This window comes from Orcinus orca, chromosome 7, assembly GCF_937001465.1.
Source record: "Orcinus orca chromosome 7, mOrcOrc1.1, whole genome shotgun sequence".
In the NCBI taxonomy this organism is placed as follows: Eukaryota; Metazoa; Chordata; class Mammalia; order Artiodactyla; family Delphinidae; genus Orcinus; species Orcinus orca.
In genome coordinates this window covers 15788017-15812061 of record NC_064565.1, presented here as the reverse complement: position 1 = coordinate 15812061, position 24045 = coordinate 15788017, and positions in this window count along the sequence as shown.

Sequence of the window (24045 nt, the reverse complement as noted above, 5' to 3'; positions counted from 1 at the left end):
GCTAATGTGCTTTTGCAAAGATAAACATTTGGCATTGTGGCTGCAACTGGGACAACTACTTGGTTGAGTTTGTAGTTTAGCTTGTAATGATAGTTTAACGTGTTCCTTTGGGATTTGTCTGGTTTCTACAGGAACTAAACTGATAAATCAAATGGTGTTTGTTAGGACTACCAGTTTAGAGAGCCTTAAGGTGTACTTTTATGCCATTCTCCCACCTACTTCCATCTCCTACCCCTTGATGCATTGTTATTTTAGGTGTACCATCCATGTGGTGTACCAGTATGACCATCACACAAGGCTTGTACTAAAAATCAATATATTTGCTTTTGCTTTTATCTTTTCCTAATCCGTTAACCACTCCTCAGCCAAAAAGAGACTTTGTTTTTTATCTTTTTTATTGTGGTAAAATATATATATTTTAGCCACCTTTAGTGATCAGCTCTGTGGCAATTTGCACATTCACATTGTTCTGTAACCATCACCACTATCCACCTCTAGAATTTTTCATCATCCCAAACTGAAACTCTGTATCATTAAACATCAGCTCCCAATTTCTTCATTCCCCAGACTCTGACAACAAATGTTCTACTTTCTGTCTGTATGAATTTCACTGCTCTAGGCTCCTTATATAAATGGAATCATATAGTATTTCTGTTTTCGTGACAAGTTTATTTCACTTAGTATAATGTCATCATGGTTCATTCATCTTGTACCATGTGTCAGAATTTCCTTACTTATTAAGGCTGAATAATATTCCATTGTAAGTATATGCCACATTTTGTTTATCCATCCATGGGCATTTAGGTTACTTCTATCTTTTGGCTGTTGTAAATAATGCTGCTGTGTATATGGGTGTGCAGATATCTCTTTGAGACCCTGCTGCTTCTTTTTCAATTCTTTCAATTCTTCTGGGCAAAAGCTAGAAGTATAATTGCTGGATCACATAATTCTATTTTTAGTTTTTTCAGGAAATGTCATCCTGTTTTCACAGTGGCTGTACCATTTTACATCCCCACCAACAGTGCACAGGATTCCATTTCTCCTCATCCTTGCCAACCATGTTTTCTGTTTGTTTTTTTCATTTTAATGGTAGTTACCTAATGGGTTTGAGATGGTGTCTCATTATAGTTTGTATTTGCATTTCCCTAATGATTAGTGATGTTGAGCATCTTTCCATGTACTTATTGGCCATCTGTATATCATCTTTGGAGAAATGTCTATTCAAATTATTTTCCCATCATTTAGTTTTCTTGTGTGTGTGATTTTGTTAGTAAGTTTTAGGAACACTTTCTATATCCTGAATATTAATCCTTTATCAAATATATGATTTTCAAATATTTTATACCATTTGGTGGTGCTTTTCCACTCTTATTATGAACTTTGATGTACAAAAGCTTTTAATTTTGATGTTGCCCTATTTATATACTGATACTTTTATTTTGTTGCCTGTGTTTTGGTGTTATATTTAAGAAATCATTGCCAAATCCAGTGTTATGTAGCTATTCCCCTGTGTTCTCTTCTAAGCATTTTATAGTACTAGTTCTTACATTAATCTCTTTGATCCATTTTAAGGTAATTTTTGTGTATGGTATAAGGTAATGGTCCAACTTCATTCTTCTGCATGTGGAGATCAAGTTTTCTCAGCACCATTTGTTGAAAAGACTATCTTATTTTCATTTAATGGTCTTAGCACCCATGTTGAAAATTATTTCACTATACATGTGAGCGTTTATTTCTGGGTGCTCTATTATTTTCCATTGGTTTATATGTCTGTCTTTATGCCAGCACAATACCATTTTGATTACTATTGTTTTGTAATAAATTTTGAAATAAGGAATTTGACACCAAATTTGTTCTTCTTTTCCAAGATTGTTTTGGTTATTTGGTGTTTGTATGAATCTAAGAATAGATTTTTCTGTTTTTCCAAAAAATATCATTTTTATTTTTATAGGGATTTCATTAAGTCTGTAGATCATTTGGGGTAGGATTAACATCTGAACTAAGTCCTTTAATCCTTTAATTGAGGTGTTCCATTTATTTATGTCTTCTTTAATTCCCTTCAGCAATGTATCATAATTTTAGTGTCAGGGTCTGTGGCCTCCTTGGTTTAAGTTTATTCCTAAGTATTTTATTCTTTTGATAATATTGCCCTTGTTTTATTCATTTTCTTTTGGGATTTTCATTGTTAATATATAGAAAGGCAACTGATTTTTTTAAAAAAATTATTTATTTTTGGCTGCATTGGGTCTTCGTTCCTGCGCACAGGCTTTCTCTAGTTACGGGGAACGGGGACTATTCTTCATTGTGGTGTGCGGGCTTCTCATTGTGGCTTCCCTTTTTGTGGAGCATGGGCTCTAGGCACGTGAGCTTCAGTAGTTTTGGCACACAGCCTCGCTAATTGTGGCTCGCAGGCTCTAGAGTGTAGGCTCAGTAGTTTTGGTGCACGGGCTTAGTTGCTCCATGGCATGTGGGATCTTCCCTGACCAGAGATTGCACCCATGTCCCCTGCATTGGCAGGTAGATTCTTAACCACTGCACCACCACAGAAGTACAGGCAACTGATTTTTTATGTTGATTTCCATTCTGTAAATTTGCTATATCAGTTATTAGATTTAGCAGGTTTTTTGTGGAATTTTTAGAGTTTTTATACATATAAAGTCATGTAATCTGCAGTCAGATAATTTACGTTCTTTCTTTCTAATTTGAATATCTTTTATTTCTTTTTCTTGCCTAAATACTCTGGTTAGAATTTCTAATACTATGTTGAATAGAAGGGAAAAAGTGAGCATCCTTGCTTCTAATCTAATGGAAAAAGTTTCAGTCTTTCATTATTAAGTATGACATTCATTGTGGGTTTTCCATGTATGGCTTTTCTTATGCTGAAGTAGTTTCCTTCTACTTCTTTTTACTTGGTTGTTTTTATCATGAAAGGGTGTTGATTTTTGTCAAATACTTTGTATGAATTGAAACCATCTTATGTTTTTTTCCCCCCTTCATTCTGTTAATGTGATGTATTACACTGATCAAATTTTATATGTTGTACCATTTGTATTCCAGAAATAAATCCCACTTGGTCATAGTGTAAGACCATTTTAATATGTTGCTGAATTTGATTTGGCATATTTTGTTAAGGATCAATATTCATCAGGGATATTATTCTATCTTATTCTTTTCATGTACTAGTTTTGGCTTTGTTGTCATGTTAATGTTGGTCTCATAGAATGAGTTTGGAATAATTCCTCTTGAATTCTTGGAAGTGTTTTAGGAGGATTAGTGTTAATTCTTATTTAAATGTTTGGTAGAATTTATGTATGAAGCCATCTGGTCCTGAGCTTTTCCTGTTTTGGGAGGCTTTTGATTACTAATCCAATCTCCTTACTGGTTATGCATATGCTCAGGTTTTCTATTTATTCATGATTCAGTCTTGGTAGGTTTTGTAGTTTTAGGAATTTGTCCATTTTGTCAAGTTATCCAATTTGTTAATGTACAACTGTTCATAGTATCTTATAATCCTTTTCATTTATGTAAAAATGGTAGTAATGGCCCCTCCCTTTCATGTCTGATTTTAGTTATTTGGGTTTCTCTCTTTTTTCCTTATCAATCTAGCTACAGTTTGTCTTTTTGTGTTGTCTTTTCACAAAATCTACACTTGGCTTTGTTGATTTTCTCTATCATTTTAAATTTCATTTATCTCTGCTCTAATATTTATTACTTTCTACTGCTAGTTTTGGAGTGAGTTTTTTCTTCCATTTCCATCTCTATAAGGTGTAAAATTAGGTGATTGATTAAAAACCTTTATTCTTTTTTAATGTTGAGTTTACATGTATAAATTTCCCTCTTTGCACTGCTTTCACTGCATCTCATAAATATAGAAATGTTGTGTTTTTGTTTTATTTGTCTCAAGATGTTTTCTAATTTCTTGATTTCTTCTTTGACTCACTGGTTGTTTAAGAGTGTTTTGTTTAATTTCTACATATTTTTGAATTTTTCAGTTTTCCATCTGCTATTGATTTCTAGTTTCATCTATTATTATCAGAAAATATACTATGTATAATTTCAATCTTTAAAAATTTATTAAGTCTTGTTTTGTGGCCAAACATGTGATCTATCCTGGAGAATGATTCATGGCCCCTTGAGAAAAAGGTCTATCTGCTATTGTTTGATAGAGTGTTCTGTTTGTGTCTCTTAGCTCCAATTGGTCTATAGTGTTGTTCATGTCTTCTCTTTCCTTATTGAAAGTGGAGTATTACAGGCTGATGACTATTATTATAGAGCTACCTATTTCTTCTTCAATCTTGTAAAACTTTGTTTCAATCTTGAAAAAGTTTGGCGATTTTGGAACTCTAATGTTTGGTAAAAAGTATCTATAATTGTTATGTCTTCCTGATAAATTGACCCTTTTATCATTTTATAATGTCATTCTTTGTATAGTAACAGTTTTTAACTTACATCTATTTTGGCTGGTACTATTAAAGTTGTTCCTGCTTTATTTTGACTAATATATGCATGAAATATGTTTTTTCCATCCTTACTTTTTCAATCTATATGTGTTCTTAGATGTAAAATGAGTCACTTGTACACAGGCCTTGGTTGGATCTTCTTTGGTTTATTTGTTAAATCATTCTGCTATTCTGTGGCTTTTGATTGAAGAGTTTAGTCCATTAACATTTAAAGTAACTGCTAATATGAAAGGATTTACTACTGTCATTTTTGTAATTGTTTTCTCTATGCCTTGTAAATTTTTTGTTTCTAATTTTCTTCCCTACTGACTTCTTTTGTGTTTAGTTGATATTTTTATGGGACACTTTTTTTTGTTGTTTTTTGATTTCTCATTTACCTGTGTATATGCTGTAGACATTTTCTTTGTGGTTACCATGGTGATTACATAAAATATCTTATAGTTACAACAAACTATTTTAAACTGTTAACAATTTACTTCAGCCACATACAAAACCTCTATTCCTTTTCAGCCCCATCTCTTAATTCTGGTATTGATGTCACAAATTGCATGTTAAGTATAGTTTAGCTATTAACCTAGATTTATAGTTATTTTTACACTTTTGTTTTTAAAAACTATGAAAGAATTAAAAGTGGAGTTACAAACCAAAATAAAATACTATTTATATTTATCTATGTGTTTACCTGTACCAGAGAAGTTTATATTTTTGTATGGCTTTGAGTTACAACCTTACATCCTTTTGTTTCCACTTGAAGAATTCCCTTTAACATTTATTGTGGGGAAGTCTGGTGGTAATGAGCTTCCTCAACTTTTGTTTATTTGAAAATGTCTTAAGTTTTACCTTGTTTTTGAAGGGTAGTTAACCAGATACAGTATTATCTGCTGACAGATATTCTTTTATCAACACTTTAAATATATTTTCTCATTGCCTTATGGCATACATTTCTCAGTTTAACCTGAAAACTACACTAATAATCTTATTGAGGATCTCTTTTATTTGATGAGTCACTTTTCTCTTGTTGCATTCAAAATTCTCTCTTTGTCTTTGACTATCCACAGTTTGCTTATAATGTGTATTGGTGTGGATTTCTTTGGGTTTACCAAAATTGGAGATGTTGAGCTGCTTGGACTTATATCCACGTATTTCCTAGCATTTGGGGAGTTTTCAGCCATTATTTCTTCAAATAAGCTCTCTGACTCTTCTCCTGCTGAGACTCCCAGAATGTGTATATTGGTCTTCTTGAAGGTGTCTCTTATGTCCCTTAGGTTTTGTTCACATTCCATCATTATTTCTTTTTGCTTCTCAGACTTGATGATTTTAAAGGATGTCTTCAAATTTGTTGATTATTTTTTCTACCTGTTCAGTTATGCTTTGGAACTCCTCTAGTAAATTTTTCAATTCAGCTATTGTGTTCTTTTAGCTCCAAAATTTTTTGGCTCTTTTTAATAATTTCTCTTTGTTGATATTATTTTCTTGATATGCCATTTTTCTTGATTTCCTTTAGTTTTTTGTCTATGTTTTCCTTGACTTTAAGTGTATTGGAGACAATTGTTTAAGAAATATTTGTTTACTAAAATGGATGTGTTTCTTCAAAGATGGTTTCTGGAGGTTAATTTTGTTCCTTTGAATGGGCCGTGTTTTCCTTTTCTTTTTAAGCTTTGCCATCATTTGCTGAAAATTGAAAATTTAAAAAACGAAGCTACCTCTCACAATGACATGGAAAACTTTTACTAAAAAATAGGTTCCTAAGACTTGAAATCATCCCTGGGTAGAAGCTTAAGATATTCTACAGTCTTTTCTGGACATGTATCCTCTCTGAGCCTGTGCTTGTGTGTGTGTGTTTGTTTATTTTGGGGTTTTCTTTTTTCTTTTTTTTGTTGTTTTGTTTTTGATCCAAGTTAGCTTTTATTTTCATACTTAAATTTATTGGGCTAAAACAAAACCAAGTAAGTTTTCCTAAAATGTTGGCACATAGTGGGACAGAGATGACTATTAGGCTCTCTTTTTCTTCTTGTCTTTCTACTTTACTTTCCAATTTATCTAAATAAATATCTACTAATTTTTCCAAAAACCTGCATATTAGGATTTTATTAGTACTATTCTTTGTATATTATTACAAAGTTTGTAAACCATTATTTTCATTTTTCTTCATATTCCATCAGACACAAATATCTTACAATTTTATTTACTTTTGATAGAAGTTTAGTTTTTTTTTTAATTTCTGTTTTTTTTTATACTTTCTTAAATAGAATCAAAATGAACGTCTTGCTTGGATTATTATAAATAAATAAAATTTTATTTAATTATTATAGTAAGTAAATTTAAGAAATTGTTATAGGGTATATTGTCAGTGCTTTCTCTAAAGTTGTATTCAAAGGGAAGATATTATTACTGTAGTTGCTATTCTGCTTTACAACACAAAATAACATCAATGAGAACAGAAAAAATCTTTTATTAATTGAGGTATAATTGACATATAACACTGGTTTCAGGTGTACAACATAATAATTCAATATTTGTATATATTGCAAAATGGTCACCACCATAACTCTAGTTAACATCTGCCACCATACATAGTTACAATTTTTTTCTTGTGATAAGAACCTTTAAGATTTACCCTCTTTGCAACTCTTAAATAGGCAATACAGTATTATTAATTCTTGTCACCATGCTGTACTTTACACCTGCATGACTTATTTTATAACTGGAAGTTCCCTTTTTATTCCTTCCATACACACAGCTGTTTTGTTTTGTTTTGTTTTGTTTTGTTTGCGGTATGCAGGCCTCTCATTGTTGTGGCCTATCCCGTTGCAGAGCACAGGCTCCGGACGCGCAGGCTCAGCTGCCATGGCTCAGGGGCCCAGCCGCTCCGCGGCATGTGGGATCTTCCCGGACCGGGTCACGAACCCGTGTCCCCTGCATCGGCAGGCGGACTCTCAACCACTGTGCCACCAGGGAAGCCCCACACAGCTGTTTTTAAATGTCTTAATTTCCCAAAGTATCTCAGCCCAGCTTTCTCTTGGGGGCCTTAGAAGTTCTATTATATTTATCTGTCCATAGTCTCTTGCCACAATGTATCCATAGGCCTGCAGTCTCCCTGCAGTGTTCACACACCATGATGCCCATCATTGCCTTCAGTGGCTTCCACTGTTTCCTGTCTGACCTCCAAGTCAGATGAGACTGAAACTCGTCCCCCAGGCAGCCCAGAGAGAGGCTAGAACATTGTAAACAAGTTCCATTCTGCTCCTTTCATCCTGAGGGAGGGAACTGAGAATTGAGCCATTTCCTCCAGACCAGAAAGAGGATGGGGCTAGGTGAGTAAAAGCACCAACCACCTTCTACCATTTTTAATGCACCTTTCTCTTGGTTATATATTTGCTTGACTGATGTAGATCTTTGACTGGTCTTTCCATAGTTTATTTCATGTTTCTTATGGAGAGACAAGAGCCTGAAGCTTCCTATTCTGCCATCTTCCAAAGGGAGGCTTTTAAAACACAACTTAGATGATTTAATGCCTCTACTAAAAATCCTTCAAGGCTTCCTATTGCCCTTAAAATAATATCATTTCTGATTAAGAGCTACCATTTTCTACATGAACTTAATACTTCCGAGAGTTCTGAACTCACAATATACCATCATCCACATTTTGCCCAACCTTAAGTCATGTGTGTTTTCTTTTTGCTTCTTGACAAGTCCACCTCCTCCGTTATCATTGCTCTTGCATTTCTCTCTGCCAAGAACACTTTCCCCAGAATGCTGAAGAACTGCCTCTCCCTCATCTTTTGTTTTCAACATAAATGATCTTTATAGGATCTTTCCTGACCACTGTAATTAAGGTAGCTGTCACTTTTTTATTTTCTTCAGCTAGCTTATCTGCTTATCCAATTGTCTTTTTATGTCACTCTCTTATTAGAATATTACGGCAACAAGAGCAGCTCTGAGGAGTGGCTTCCCCGATCTCAGTGGTGCTCATCTAAATTTAAATTCTACTGGAAACTCATAAAACAGTAGACAGACATACATCTAATTTGCATAGTTGGGATTTGGGGTTGTTACACTCCGGAATAAAGAGGTCAGGGAGGTTCCTTTCATCCTAGTGGATGAATCTAGGTATATGGGTTTCATATTTTTTGGTATATATCAGTTTTTATTTAAAATTAAATTACAATTTAATTTTCAATAATGCAATATGCATGACATGCACCTGCCAACTAGAATTAATCAATGTTATATTTATTTTTTTCCAAAGTTTCTTATACAACCCTTTATATATTTATTGACTTTTTAAAGAAAAGATTTGCAGGTATAGTTAGAGCCACTCTCTTTTATGTCTTACAGTTCCCTCTGTCCCCAGACTTAATAGCTATCATAGCACTGTATATATATATATATATATATATATGTATTCTGTAGATCAGTGCTCCTCGATCTTTACTGTGTATATGAACCACCTCTTGCCATGTGGCTTTCTCCCTCTTCAAAGCTAGCAATACAGAATCTTTTCCATGCTGGATTCCTCATGTGCTTCACATTCTCTCTTGAAGATCCTGTCCATATTAAGGACTCACCTGATAATGTTAAATCTATTGGAGGATAATCTCTATCTTAAAGTCAGCTGATTTGGGGTATTAATCACATCTGCAAAATTCCTTTATAGCACCTATATTAGTGTTCAATTCGATGACCGAGAGAATGTATATGTACATCAGGGGCCAGGAATTTGGGGGACTATCTTTTAGAATTCTGCTTAACACACCTTCTAAGTCAAGGGCAAATTCTCACTTAAAGTAGGAATCAGCACAGCCTCTGAAATTTCCCTGTGTTTATACTAGGAGCTGACTACACAAGTAAGATCGCAAAGTATTTGCATTTAGTCTTTCATTCACCAAATGGTTATTGCCTACATTATATTGTTAAGTACAATTCTATTCATGAGACACAGTGTGCTGAATGAGTTAACCAAGTTCTAGAACTTTAGAGAGCTTAGTCTTTAATGAATAACAAAGGTAGAAGATTAAAAGTCTAATGGAAAGCATGTTTTAATAAGGCAAACAAATCAATAATTAAAGAAATATCTATGTCTCTATGTATCTAAGTACCTATGTATCTATATTTTGATTTCTCTTCATAGCATTTACCATTAATTTAGTTATATATTTAATTTGTATTCATACTTATATATATCATATATGTTTGTATATAATTTAAATTAATTGTAAGTGCTATGAAGAGATAGCAAGACACAGAAAAGAGTGATGCAGTGTAGAGTGGGAAGCACATTAGGTGAGCTACTCAGAGAAGACCTCTTGAGGAGGTAATATCAGGCAGGGCCTGGAAGAAGTGAGGGAGTAGACTAGAAATCGATCCCCATACTTAGGGAAAAGTCCAAGGCTCTAATAATCTTAGTGTTTTTAAACACAGCCAGCACTAAATGAGTGAGAGGTGAGCCGTGTGAAATGAGGGAGGGGAGGGAGGCTAAGGCCAGATTATGTAGGAAACTGCAACTCAGTGTGATCAGCAGCATCAGCATCATCTGGAATCTTATACGAAATCCAGAACTTCAGGGCCCACTTCAGACCTGCTGGGTCAGAATCAGCATTTTAACAAGATCCTCAGGTGATGTTCAGGTGATTCAATTAGCTCATTAAAGTCTCAAAAAACACTGAGTATAGATAAAAAACATTGTAAAGTATTTGAGTTTTATCATTATTGATGAAAAGCCATCAGTTTGGTCATGGCTGAGTTTTTAAAAGGATGCTGGCTGTGTACAGAACAGATCATGGTGAGGGTGTACAAGAGTTAGGAGATTACTGAGACATGGTGATAGTTTCATGATGCTCTCACTCTCACCTGTAAGATAGAGGCAGGTATACGACTGCCTGGAGTCTGTATATACAGATGGAATATGTGAAGAAGAACCTGTGTATCCCAGCCTTCAAAGCAAGTCATGGCTACCTTTCCCCAGTTCACAAAAATGAAAGTTAATTTATAAATATTTATTATTCACACTGAAAAACATATTGGTACCTGCTCTTCCAAGCTAATTCGAATTTTAACATGGAGAAAGAGAGCCACTATCGACACAATCTAGAAGTTAATTGAAGGTGTTGGAGCCAATTCAAAATGACTTTAAAGTATATATTAATGAAATCTTCAGGTAGTAAGAAAGAAATACTATCTACATATATAAACAAGGAATCAAAGGAGATGGAGAGAAAAAAGATCTAATTGGAAATCCTGACAGTAAAAAAGAGTTATTGAAATTACAAAGACGACAGCAAATGGGATAAACTCTTGGCTGGGCAGAAAGAGTAAACTAGAGAGGTGGACAATGGTAGTGAACATTTGTCTAGAATACATTACAGCTGATAAAAACGTGACATCAGTCAAAGAGAAGGTAAGGGATATGGAGTATCTATATCAAAGAACCAATATACATCTGGAGAAAAAAGAATCCTCCTATACTGTTGGTGGGAATATAAATTGTTACAGCCATTATAGAGAACAGAATGGAGGTTCCTTAAAAAATAGAACTACCGGGCTTCCCTGGCAGTACAGTGGTTGAGAGTCTGCCTGCCGATGCAGGGGACATGGGTTCATGCCCCGGTCCAGGAAGATCCTGCCTGCTGCGGAGCGGCTGGGCCCGTGAACCATGGCCACTGAGCCTGCGCGTCTGGAGCCTGTGCTCCACAACAGGAGAGGCCACAACAGTAAGAGGCCTGCGTACTGCAAAAAAAAAAAAAAAAAAAAAAATAGAACTACTGTATGACCCAGCAATCCCACTCCTGGGCATATATCCAGAAGAAACCATACTTCGAAAAGATACATGTACCTCAATGTTCAGAGCAGCACTATTTACAGTAGCCAAGACTCAGAAGCAACCTAAATGTCCATCAACAGAGAAATGGAGAAAGAAGATATGATTCATATATACAATGGAATATTACTCAGCCATAAAAAAGAACAAATAATGCCATTTACAGCAACATGGATGGACCTAGAGATTAACATACTAAGTGAAGTAAGTCAGACAAAGACAAATATCATATGATATCACATGTATGTTGAATCTAAGAAAATGACACAAATGGACTTATTTACAAAACAGAAATATACTCAGACATATAAGACAAACTTATGGTTACCAAAGGGGAAAGGGGTGGAGGAGGGATAAATTAGAAGTTTGGAATTAAATATACAGACTACTATATATAAAATAGATAATCAACAAGGACTTACTGCATAAGTATTTATTTATTTATTTATTTTGGCTGTGCTGGGTCTTAGTTGCAGTGTGCAGAATCTTTTTTTTTTTTTCAGTTGCAACATGTGGACTTGGTTTTAGCATGCGTGCTGGATCTAGTTCCCCAAACACAGAGTGTGGATACTTACCCATTGGACCACCAGGGAAGTCCCAAAGACTTACTGTATAGCACAGGGAACTATATTCAATATTTTGTAATAACTCATAATGGAAAAGAATCTGAAAATGAATATATATATAACTGAATCACTTTGCTGTACACCTGAAACTAATACAACATTGTAAATCAACTATACTCCAAGTAAAAATAAATAAATAAAGGGAAAGAATACACACCCAATATAAGTTCCAGAAGGAAAGAATGAAATAGCAGTGAGGCAATATTCATATTGACAGTGACCGAGAATCTCCTAGAATTGAAAGACAAGTATCTGCAGACGGAAACTACACTCTAAGTGCTAAACAATGTAAAAAAAATTGTCTTTCACTTAGACACATCATAGAAAAACTGATGAACATTAAAGATAAAAAGAACATTAAGGGTATAAACCCTTTTATCACCAATGGAAAAACTAGGTCAACAAAAGATATACAATAAGCATTCCTTTGTTCTACTTGGTGTGGCAGTACTTGCTAACCAATTGTTAAACTGCTCCAGCCTGAGCCTCAGATTCTCTTCACCAGGGCCCTTTGTGACTTGCCAACTCCTCCTTAAGGAAACATTGCATCTCCCCATGACACAGGCCCTGAGAGAGTGGACACCTGCACAGCAGCATGAGACTCCAGCATTGGGGCTGCTGTGCATTCTGACTTCTCATTGCCTGAGACACATGCATGGAAACATGAAAATATCCCCTAAGACTGCTTGCAAAGCATCATTACCAATGGATGCCTGGTCATGGCTCAAGCAGAATAAAGATATTTTCATATATTCACAAATGAAGAGAATTTACCAGTAACTTCTAAAACTTACTAAAAATACTAGCAAAGACAGATACTTTATGGGGGATAAAAGTGAATCCAAAGACAAGAAGTGGAATGCCAGAAACAAAGATGAGCAATGAATCTGGTAAAATTTACTAAAAATGGTTTAAAAGTTAAATAAACATATTTATTTAGGGGAATGAAGCATTTGAATTAAAATGTTAGGCAAAAATAACAGGAAAGATTTTATAAGAAATGAGCAAAGAAACTATAATGGTATTTAAAATCTGCTTTGTTCTCCATCTCATTTAGGAAAAAAAAATCAAGATAAGGTAGTAAAATTAGAGATTATTAGAAAAAGTTAATGACACATGTGTATGTATAATATATGGTAACTACTATAAAAAGAAAACCTGAACAAAAGATGGGTGTTTCACAGAAACATGAGCCATAAATAAATACATATAAAGCTGCAGTCTCTTTAATAAGCTGGGTAATACAAACCAAGACCACAATGAGAAGCATTTTTATATCCATTAAATGGACAACATTTAAGAATCCTGACAAATGGGAATTTTAATATTTTTATAGCTCTTCTTATTTTTACTTAATATGGGAAAAATTAACATGTTGCTGAACATGTGATATAGAGAAGCTCACACAATGTTTTAATTTATGTCTTCAAAAATTGAACATAAACATTTCATGCATCACATCAGTCCCACTCTCCAGAGAAACTCCTTCAAATGTGCACCAGGTTATCTGTGTAAGAATGTTTGTAGCACCATTGTTCATGATCACAAAAAGTGGTAAACAGTTTGAATGTCCATCAATAATAATAATGGATAAATAACTTGTATATGTTAATGTAATGGAATACTATACATGAGTAAAAATGAATTAAATATAGCTGTGTTAGTCAGCATGGCTCACTGTTAGAAACATAAGCAGGACATGGAAGACTGTATACCAAAGTATAACATTTGCATAAATTACGGAAAGAGGCAAAACAACATGCTGTATTGTTTGGGATGCAAAGAATAAGCAGTACATAAACAGCATGGTTTGGGGATAGCAAAAAAAACATTGTGGGGGACAAAAACAAATTTTCAGCAGTACGGAAATGACTAAATATAGATTGTGATACATTTATGAGGCATATTTATAATATGTGATCGATGTGTAGATAAGGTGTAGAATTGAACAGTAAAAGAGATGAAAATATGTCAATATGTATAAACAAGTTGCTAAAATACAATTTTGAGTGAGTAATCATGGTGTGCAACCTCATACACTGCATGATGCCTCTTACATAAACTAGATTCACAAGTTAGTTCATGTAGTTTATTGACTTACACATATGTAGTAAAAACAAAATGTAATAAACACACACCTACATTCATGATAGAAACTGTGTCTGGGGTGACAGGATAAAGGATTGGGAGCATTTGGGATGGTGGATACATATGTGTTTTTATATTCTCCTTGTACTTTTCTAATTTTTTAATAGGTAAAAATATGAACATTCAACAGAATGAAGAGTATAAGTCTGAAAGTCTGAAGGATCTATTCCCAGCTCTGCCTCTGTATTGAATTACATGGGGCCATCCCTTCACCCTGCCAGCACTCAAGGTCTCCACTTCTAAAAACAGATTATAAAACTATTTCTTAAAGTCTCTTCTGCCTCTGACAGCCTGTAGTCCAACATATGACTTACAATTTCACTCTGTTTCGGGGACAGTGCCATTGGCCAGGCTGTTCTAATAAGTTGTCCATTAGACCAGATAATCCTTAAGGATTTAAGGATCCTTAAGAAAGTGATCCTTAAGAAATCACTTTAAAAAAGTGATTTCAGTTTAACATGCCAAAATTATTCTGTACCTTTTACTGACCTTGGGTAACCCTAGGTACAGGTTTTCACTCATTAGGTTATTGCTTAGATTCATAAGAGAGAGATGTGGAAGAAAGGAAATGACAGCTGTAGTCTAGGAGAGGAGTCTTCACTTTGCATAGTTTACCTTGAGGTAGCAAGAGAATGCCCAGAGGGTCAAAAAACCAGAAATGTCAAAGCTGTGAGCAGAGTGAGCATTGTTGATTCTGGTTCAATCCTAAGCACTTGAAGAACTCTGAGGCTGTCTGCCAAATGGAAGGAATTTCAGATGTGGATAAACATGGATTTAAACATTCTGCACTGCACAACTTGTAGATGTGTGACTGTCAGTACATTACTTCGCCTCTTTAAGCCTCAGCATCCAACCTCTGAGAGTTACTGAGAGAAAGAAATACAGTGAGATGAGGCAGATAGAACATCTAAAATCTAACCTCCTGGCACATAAAATATCGTCAATAAATGGTAGCTAGTATTATTTTAGCTGTGCTCTCACTTAAATCACTAGCATGGTTTTGTTAGTAATAATAGTACCTAAGTTTTAATGGTTTATGCATGCATTCATAAGCATTAACTCACTATATATTCACAATATAGATGAATATGGAGTTGTAGAATTCTTGAAACAAAGCCAGGTGACTGCTCCATTTTATCAACAGCGAGAGGTTTCTAAAGAATTGAACATTGTGTAAATTATATACATACTCCTTGCATATTTTGCATAAAGGACTTTGAAGCAATCAGCTTTGGAGAGTTCATAGTTCATAACCCTCCTCATAATATGTGCAAAGTAATGAGAAAATCCATATTATTTTCTTCCACTGACAACATAGATTTGAGATTATTGTATAAATAAAAATATTCTTTAAATGAAGACCATTAAACCTTAAAAAGAATAATAATGTTTCATATTTTAATAGGGCTATAAACTTTCCAGAGTATTTTTAGACATATTCTTTCTCCAGGAAATGGGAGTACAAACCAACATGCCATAAAAGGAAGATAACCTCATGAAGGATGTTTTATTTTTATATAAATGACTTACAGAAACAGATCTACAAGATTCCTTCTTCAGCACTTATCCTAAGATTTCTATGATTTTTAGGAAAGCAGGTATCGAGCATAGCTGCTTGAAGGTATCAAGCATGGAGTTGGCCAAACTTGAGTTTGGTGTGATCTTGGACAAGCTATTAACTTCCTTGAGCTATAGTTTCCCATCTGTTAAAAGGGGGGATAATAATATCCATTCCTCAGATATTAAAAAAAGATTAAATTAGCACTCTGTGGAGTGATACATAGTATATAAATGTTGAATAAGTGGTGAATTCTTCTTATTTTATTTTAATTTCTCATCCTCTTACTTGACTGGAGTTCTATAATATAGAGGACTTGATGAGAACGTGCCTATTAACTGTGGAAGCAGCCTGGAGTGAGGCAGAGGGGTGCCACGTAAGACATCATGGGCAACTCTTACTTTTGTTTGTCTGTGGAATAAGCTAGTCCCTGAGTAGAAGGTGATGCATGATAGTTCTGACAATTTTCATAAAGAGTTATTACCTGATGTCAGTTATCTTTAGGGAAGTAGATAAACTTCCCTACTACCCTATGCTAGGGTAAAATGTGACAGGGAGAAACTGATGTTCCATCTCTAATGTCCAGAGTAGCTGTAAGAGTGTGGTCCTCACTGGAGGTGAGTTCTGTCCAGTGAAGCAGTGCTTCGTTCATCAGCTAGAAAGCCAGTACTGTGCTGATGCAGACAGGAGGGAGTGGGCACACTGTGAGCCTGTTGCCTCCAGAAATTTCAGAAAAAGGTGGGGACATGGTGAGGGGGAAGCTGATTGTTGACAACAGCATCACAGATTTGCACGAACGTGGTTAAGTTACAAATGTTAAGCAACTGGCAAAATATTTAGCACACAGGATGCTCCTCGTTGCATTTTCTTCCTCTTCAATTTGTGCAATATTTTCACCCAAATAAGAAAGTAAACAGATTGGTCATGTGTGCTTTGCATCCTGTATTTAGCTACAAGCTCTACTTTTGACTCTTCTATTAGATTGATGACATGACTTGCTTAAAGCTGTAGAGTATTGGTCATAAAGACTAAATTATCTAAGGCAGCAGATCTAAATAGACATTTCTCCAGAGGAGGCATACAGATGGCCAAAAAAGCACATAAAAATGTGCTCAACATCACTAATTATTACAGAAATGAAAATTAAACTACAATGAGGTATCACCTCTCACCAGTCAGAATGGCCGCCATCAAAAAAATCTACAAATAATAAATGCTGGAGAGGGTGTGGAGAAAAGGGAAGCCTCCTACACTGTTGGTGGGAATGTAAATTGATAGAGCCACTATGGAGAACAGCATGGATGTTCCTTAAAAAACTAAAAACAGAACTACTGTATGACCCAGCAATCCCACTCCTAGGCATATACCCTGAGAAAACCATAACTTGAAAAGATACATGCACTCCAATGTTCATTGCAGCACTATTTACAATAGCCAGGACATGGAAGAAATTACTCAACCATAGAAAAGAATGAAATAATGCCACTTGCAGCAACATGGGTGGATCTAGAAAGACAAATATCATATTATATTGCTTATATGAAATCTAAAAAAAAGGGTACAAAAGAACTTACTTACAAAACAGAAGTAGTCACTGATGCAGAAAACAAACTTATGGTTACCAGTGAGTAAGGGAGGGGAGGGATAAATTGAGAGATTGGGACTGACATATACACACTACTACATATAAAATAGATAACTAATAAGGACCTACTGTATATCACAGGGAACTTTACTTAATACTCTGTAATGGCCTAAATGGGAAAAGAATCTAAAAAGAAAGAAAGAATGGGTATTTGTATATGTATAACTGATTCACTTTGCTGTACGCCTGAAACTAATACAACATTATGAATCAACTATACTCCAATAAAAATTTAAAAAAAAAAGAATGAATCATCCAGGATGAATTGTGGGACTGTGGTTTTGTGGCTTTGCTGACTGTCTGATTGTTCTACAGACCAATGAAAAGTCTCTGATCTGTCAACCAAATACCTGTTAAAGCGCCTTACAAAGAAAAGGCTCACTACCAACTGAATCACAAGACTTACTCAAAAAAATCCCCCTTGCCTTCAAATAAGTATATTTTTCTCCCCAAATTGAAATGCACAGGAATAAAAAGACAAAAACCCTACAAAAATTAGCAAACACTCCAGGAAGTTTTTTCAACATTGCCATCAATAATTCAAAGAAATTACAACTCAGGTGGTATTTTCCGTTTGACTAGCCTATATGTTAGTATTCAGCACTCCCATAACAAGCAACAATGTGTTAAGTAAAATGAAATGTTTTGCATTGTTTCAGGATCTGTTGTTTAGGGCATTACGTTGAAAAGCACTTACCCGAAAAGAAGAGCTAATATTCTGTTCATGGTGGAGAGCAGGACTGATTTCCATTTGCTCTGTGCATGTCACTAGAGAGGTTCTAAACTATAAACAGCTCAGTGTCCACTTATGAGGTTTATACATGCAATTTCTGCATCATTTGCCTTTGTAAATGGAACTCAAAATTATCTTTACACTTATTCAACAGCCTTTTCTCGTCTCTGTCAAGTGGGAATGAACCTTTGGGAATGAAAATATCTTCTAAGTGTATGATTTTGCTGGGAAAATATGAAGTGAATTTCCAGCTCCAGAGTTTGTAAAAACAAGATAATTTTTTTCATTTATTAAGCCAATGATATTCTTAAAAATGATTCCTGTATATTACATCTTATACAATATAAATTTCCAGGGAAAGAACATGAGTTTTGTAATGAGATCTAACAGTGCTTGTTCCCTCTCTGCTGTTTACTGACCAGTGATATAGGACAAATTAACTTAATTCTGAACTTAAGTTTCCTCATAAATAAAATGGGGATGAAAATATTTTTTCTGAGTTCTGCTTCCAGAGACTGTGACACACTAAAATGAAAGCTGAGATACATGATGTGAAGGGTAAAAATAAAAAGAGAGATGAAAGAAATGAATGTAAAATCTGTGAGAAAATATTATGGAGACTGAACGTGACTGAGTCTCATTGAGGGAAAAGTAGCAGCTTTGAGTAAAAAATAGCCAGATGCATAGTCAGAGATTATGTTGGGATACCCTTTTCATTGTGAGGATATCATTCCCCCCCCCCAAATTTCCCAGAATAGATTGTTGCCCATCCGTTGACCCAACATGGTTGGTCAGGAAGAGAAACACTGTCCACGAGCTGTTCAGAGATCCTGGAGATATCAACAAAGAAGCCCTTGAGAATAGCTGATGGAAAGTAAATCTCAGTGAGTTTAGGTAAAAGAGCTGGTACTTGAGAAATCCCTTGTCCACCCATCTAGCACATAGCTCCAAGGACTAGGTGATCACACAAAAAAGTACAAACCAGGAAAGAGGGATAAGCAAGCCTCCCAAGGACCAGGGTTGCAAGGGGGATGTGGCAAACAGGTAGTAGGTCTGCACCTTGGAGTGTATCCTTTTCTCAATATAGACACAGTCCTCTTGCCCAGGCCTTTCTCACACTTCAAATGTAGCATATATTGATGCTTAAGAGTTTGCTTCTTCTCCCCAAGAATATATCAACTGTTAAAGTAGCTGAAAGTATGAAGAAATTATGTGACTACAGGGGAAAATAACAAGACACTTAAGGATCATAAACCTTGAAAAGAAAGAGAATAAAATAAATAACCTCTATCTGATGACTCATTGAGAATGAGAATTTAAAATGATATTCACAGATAGAGAGGGTAATATTGGTAATGAGAAAAAAGAAGGCCCAGTAGTTACATTAAAAAAAAAACTAAATTAAAATACTGAATAATAAAATTATAATAGTTGAAATAAGAGAACTGATATATAAGTGAATAATAAACTTAAAAAAGAAGAATGATTTGGAGATCCCTTTCTGAGAAGGCATGAGAAATAAGTATAAAAGGTAAGCTAAGTAAAAGGAGAAGAAAAAATATGATTAATAAAATAATAGGCCCAGAAGAAAAAAATAAAAGAAATAGAGGGAAAGTTAAGTACTTGAATACATTATGCTGAAAGATTTCTCATAATCAATGGAAGATGATGACTTCAAATTGATAGAGCTCATAGATACTACAATGGAAATAGAGAAAAACAAAACATCCTTGACGTAATTGTGAAATTTAGGTAGATCAAATGACAAAGGAGGATTCCAAAAGGCTTCTGGAAGTAAGAAGCAAATTTATATCAGATATCTCAAGAGCAACAATGGCTGCAAGATGATGATTATTATTTACAACATATTCAATCCAGAGAATATTTAAATTTTTGTATCAGTAAAGATAGAAACAAAGTTTAAAACATCATAAGAGTACATAATAAGGAATAACAGATCAAGAAGTTATAACAAACATGAACATACATGAACCTAGGTATGTAGACTTGAAATATATAAAGCAACAACTTACAAAGTTGAGGAACAAATAGATAAACTAATAACTGTAGTTGGATAATTTAACATACATCTTTCAGAAACTAACAGGTCAAGCAACTGGATTATAATAAACTTACAGAAAATATAGATAACCCAATTAATGAATTATACATATGTATAATGCATGTGTAGATAGATGGATACTGCTGAAAATAAATATTTTGAGTTCATAGGTAAAAGTCACAAAAATTACCATATACAGGCCACAAATGAAGCTGCATAAATTTCAAAGACCCAAAATCATGTAGACTAAGGTCTTTAGCCAGAATGCAATACAATTGGCACTCAATAATAAAAGAGCCACTTCAAAATTCTATTTTAGATAACTAAATAAGACACCAAAGAGATTTTGAAAGTATTGAGAATATTATGAGCTATTATATGCTAGTACATTTGCAACTTAGATGAAATGGTGAATTCCAACAAAAGCATGAAATATAAAAAAGTGTCAATGAAATAGAGAGTATGAGCCATTCAGTAAGTGTTAAAGTAATTGAGCTGGTCAGCAAAGGATTAACCAATAACTTCTACAAATTTTCAAGGAATCACTATTTATTAACTTACATATATTAATTTATAAAATTTATAAAAATATAAATTTTTACAGGAAAAAAAATGAAAATTTCCCAGCTTATTTTACAAAGCTAGAGTAATCTTTATTCTAATACACACAGGGTTTCTAAAAAGCCATCAAGGGTGTGTGTGGCCCATATACTGCTGATTCCAAAATTGATTGAAAGATTAGGATTAAAAGTTCAGAAATATAACCATGTATTTATAGCCAATGAGATATATGACAGAACTGGCATGCCAGAATAGTAGGAAAATGTTAAGGATATAAGCCCATTAAACTGAGAAATGTGGAGTTGGATCCCTCTCATTCAATATATAAATGTGAAATTCAGAGTGCTTATAAATCAAAACCACTATAAAACTAAAGGAAGAAAATCTAGGAGAATATCCAGGGGACCTTGAAGAAGAGTGGAGGAAAGAGACAGTATCTCAGATCCCCAAACCAAAAACTTCATGGAAAAAAAAGTTAATGGATTTTATTACATAAGAATTCAGAAATCCATTAAGGAAGAAAATCTAGACAACTAGCAAACATATGGCAGATTAGAAGGCGCTATTTTCAACAACTAAATCCACTTAAGGACTAATATCTTGAATACAGAAGGACTTCTATGAATCAACAGGGAAACCTAGAAAGCAAAGAAAAATATCTAGAAGTATATGGAAATGTATTCAACATCAGCAATAACAATCTGATATATCATTTTACTAATATTAAAATATACCCTTTAGAAAATAATTAAGATTTGCATCATAGCAACTGTTGATGTGGATGGGGGTATGTGTGGATGTAGGCAATGTAGAAAAATGTGCAATGAAAGATTGAATAAATGAGTCTATATAATTTTATATATATATATATATATATATATACACATATATATATATATAAAAAATAAGCCTGTGGCAAACAATGTGTAAAATATATAAAAGTGGTATCTATTCTAGAGCAATTCTCCAGAGAAATATTGACCCAGGGATTTGCATTATAACAGACTTTTAAATATTATACAAATTTCTTACAGAGTTCCATCTTCTAAAATTATGTCAAGGACAAAAATTACAATACTGTAATTATACCTTTAGTGACACAGCTACCTGGTTTTTAAGAGTAGCATACTATGTAATTAGCAGTTTATCACTGAAAAAATACTCCAAGGATTTTTGCTGGACATTTAAGAGTTTGTTGTGTTCAGGAATCAAGATAATAACAGAATAAAGTTTTCAGTGTGTGAAGTTTTAAAAACTGAGATATGCTGACTAGTCTTAAAAGACATTTGCACAAGCAGAATAATACATTCAACATCATTTTAACCTTTAAAAAGAGTTTGCATGGTTGATATGGAGGGCAACTGGCAGTAGTCCCATAGTATATGTTATGTTTTCTGTTACCCAGGAACCCTATTCCTATGTATATGTTTCAAAAAAGTATGTATGAAGGTAATTCTTTTCAACATTGTTTGTGGTAACTACTGTTTGTAGCCATCTTATGTGTTCATCTCTAAATAAATAAAATGTGATGGATACATTCACTGTAACAAGCATTTAGGAGCAATGACTTAGGTATACATACAATGGCATGAAGACGTAAAGCTACAGCATTGTACATATACAAATCTCCATAGCACAATACCATTTACATAATCCAAAAGCACATAAAAAGAAACACTGTAATCTTTTTCTATGTGGCAGAATGTATGACTTGTAAACATTTTTTTAAATCATCTTTATTGGAGTATAATTGCTTTACAATGGTAGGTTAGTTTCTGCTTTATAACAAAGTGAATCAGCTATACATATACATATATCTCCATATCTCCTCCCTCTTGCCTCTCCCTCCCACGCTCCCTATCCCACCCCTCTAGGGGGTCACAAAGCACCAAGCTGATCTCCTTGTGCTATGTGGCTGCTTCCCACTAGCTATTTATTTTACATTTGGTAGTGTATATTAGTCCATGCCACTATCTCACTTTGTCCCTGCTTACCCTTACCCCTCCCATGTCCTCAAGTCCATTCCCTACATCTGCGTCTTTATTTCTGTCCTGCCCCTAGGTTCTTCAGAACCATTTTTTTTTCAAATTCCATATATATGTGTTAGCATATGGTATTTGTTTTTCTCTTTCTGACTTACTTCACTCTGTATGACAGACTCTAGGTCCATCCACCTCACTACAAATAACTCAATTTCATTTCTTTCTATGGCTGAGTAATATTCCATTGTATACATACATGTACCACATCTTCTTTATCCATTCATCTGTCGATGGACACTTAGTTTGCTTCCACGGCCTGGCTATTGTAAATAGAGCTGCAATCAACATTGCCGTACGTGACTCTTTTTGAATTATGGTTTTCTCAGGGTATATGCCCAGTAGTGGGATTGCTGGGTCATATGGTAGTTCTATTTTTAGTTTTTTAAGGAACCTCCATACTGTTCTCCATAGTGGCTGTATCAATTTACATTCCCACCAACAGTGCAAGAGGGTTCCCTTTTCTCCACACCCTGTCCAGCATTTATTGTTTTTAGATTTTTTGAGGACCACTGTATTTTTATAAGGTTATATACATATCAAAGGAAATGTAACACACACATCAGGTTGAGTGCCTATATGGCAATACAGAAAAGGATTGGGGATCAGCAATAGTGAAAAGAAAATAAAAGAGAATAAATCTTCCATAAGCTAATGAGAATGGTCTACCCTACTGGAAGTTATACTTTCAACTCTAAAGCTGAGACCAAAAAAAAAAAAAGAAGAAGAAGAAAATTCCCAGTAACCAGAAGATGTTTCTGTTAATAGGGCACAATATATTTGTGTCTCTCTGCAGTTAAGAACATTGGAATTTTGAAAGGTTGGGTTAATTCCATATTTCCTATGCTTTTTGTTTGGTCACTATATTTGTTCCTCGTCAGCAAAAGAATTTATTCCCTGATGTGAATTCCTTTTGTAGTCTTTGGGCAAAATCGTCAAGTGCTTTAATAATTATGTGATCTTTATTTACTATTCAAACGATGTTTTTAAAAAATATTTATTTATTTATTTATTTATTTTTATTGAAGTATAGTTGATTTACAATGTTGTGCCAATCTCTGCTATACAGCCAAGTGACTCAGTTGTACAGATATATACATTCTTTTTTTGTAGTCTTTTCCATTATGATTTATCAGAGGATATTGAATATATTTCCCTGTGCTATACATTAGGACCCTGTTGTGTATCCATTCTTTCTTTCTTTTTTTTAAAAATTTATTTAATTTATTTTTTATTTAGCAGGTTCTTATTAGTTATCTATTTTATATATATTAGTGTATATATGTCAATCTCAATGTTGTTGTTTTTAATCAGTTTCTTGTGTTCAGTTCCAAGTTCCATCTAGCAGACACCATGGTAAGAGTATGATCCTTAGTCGCTACACAATGCATACTCA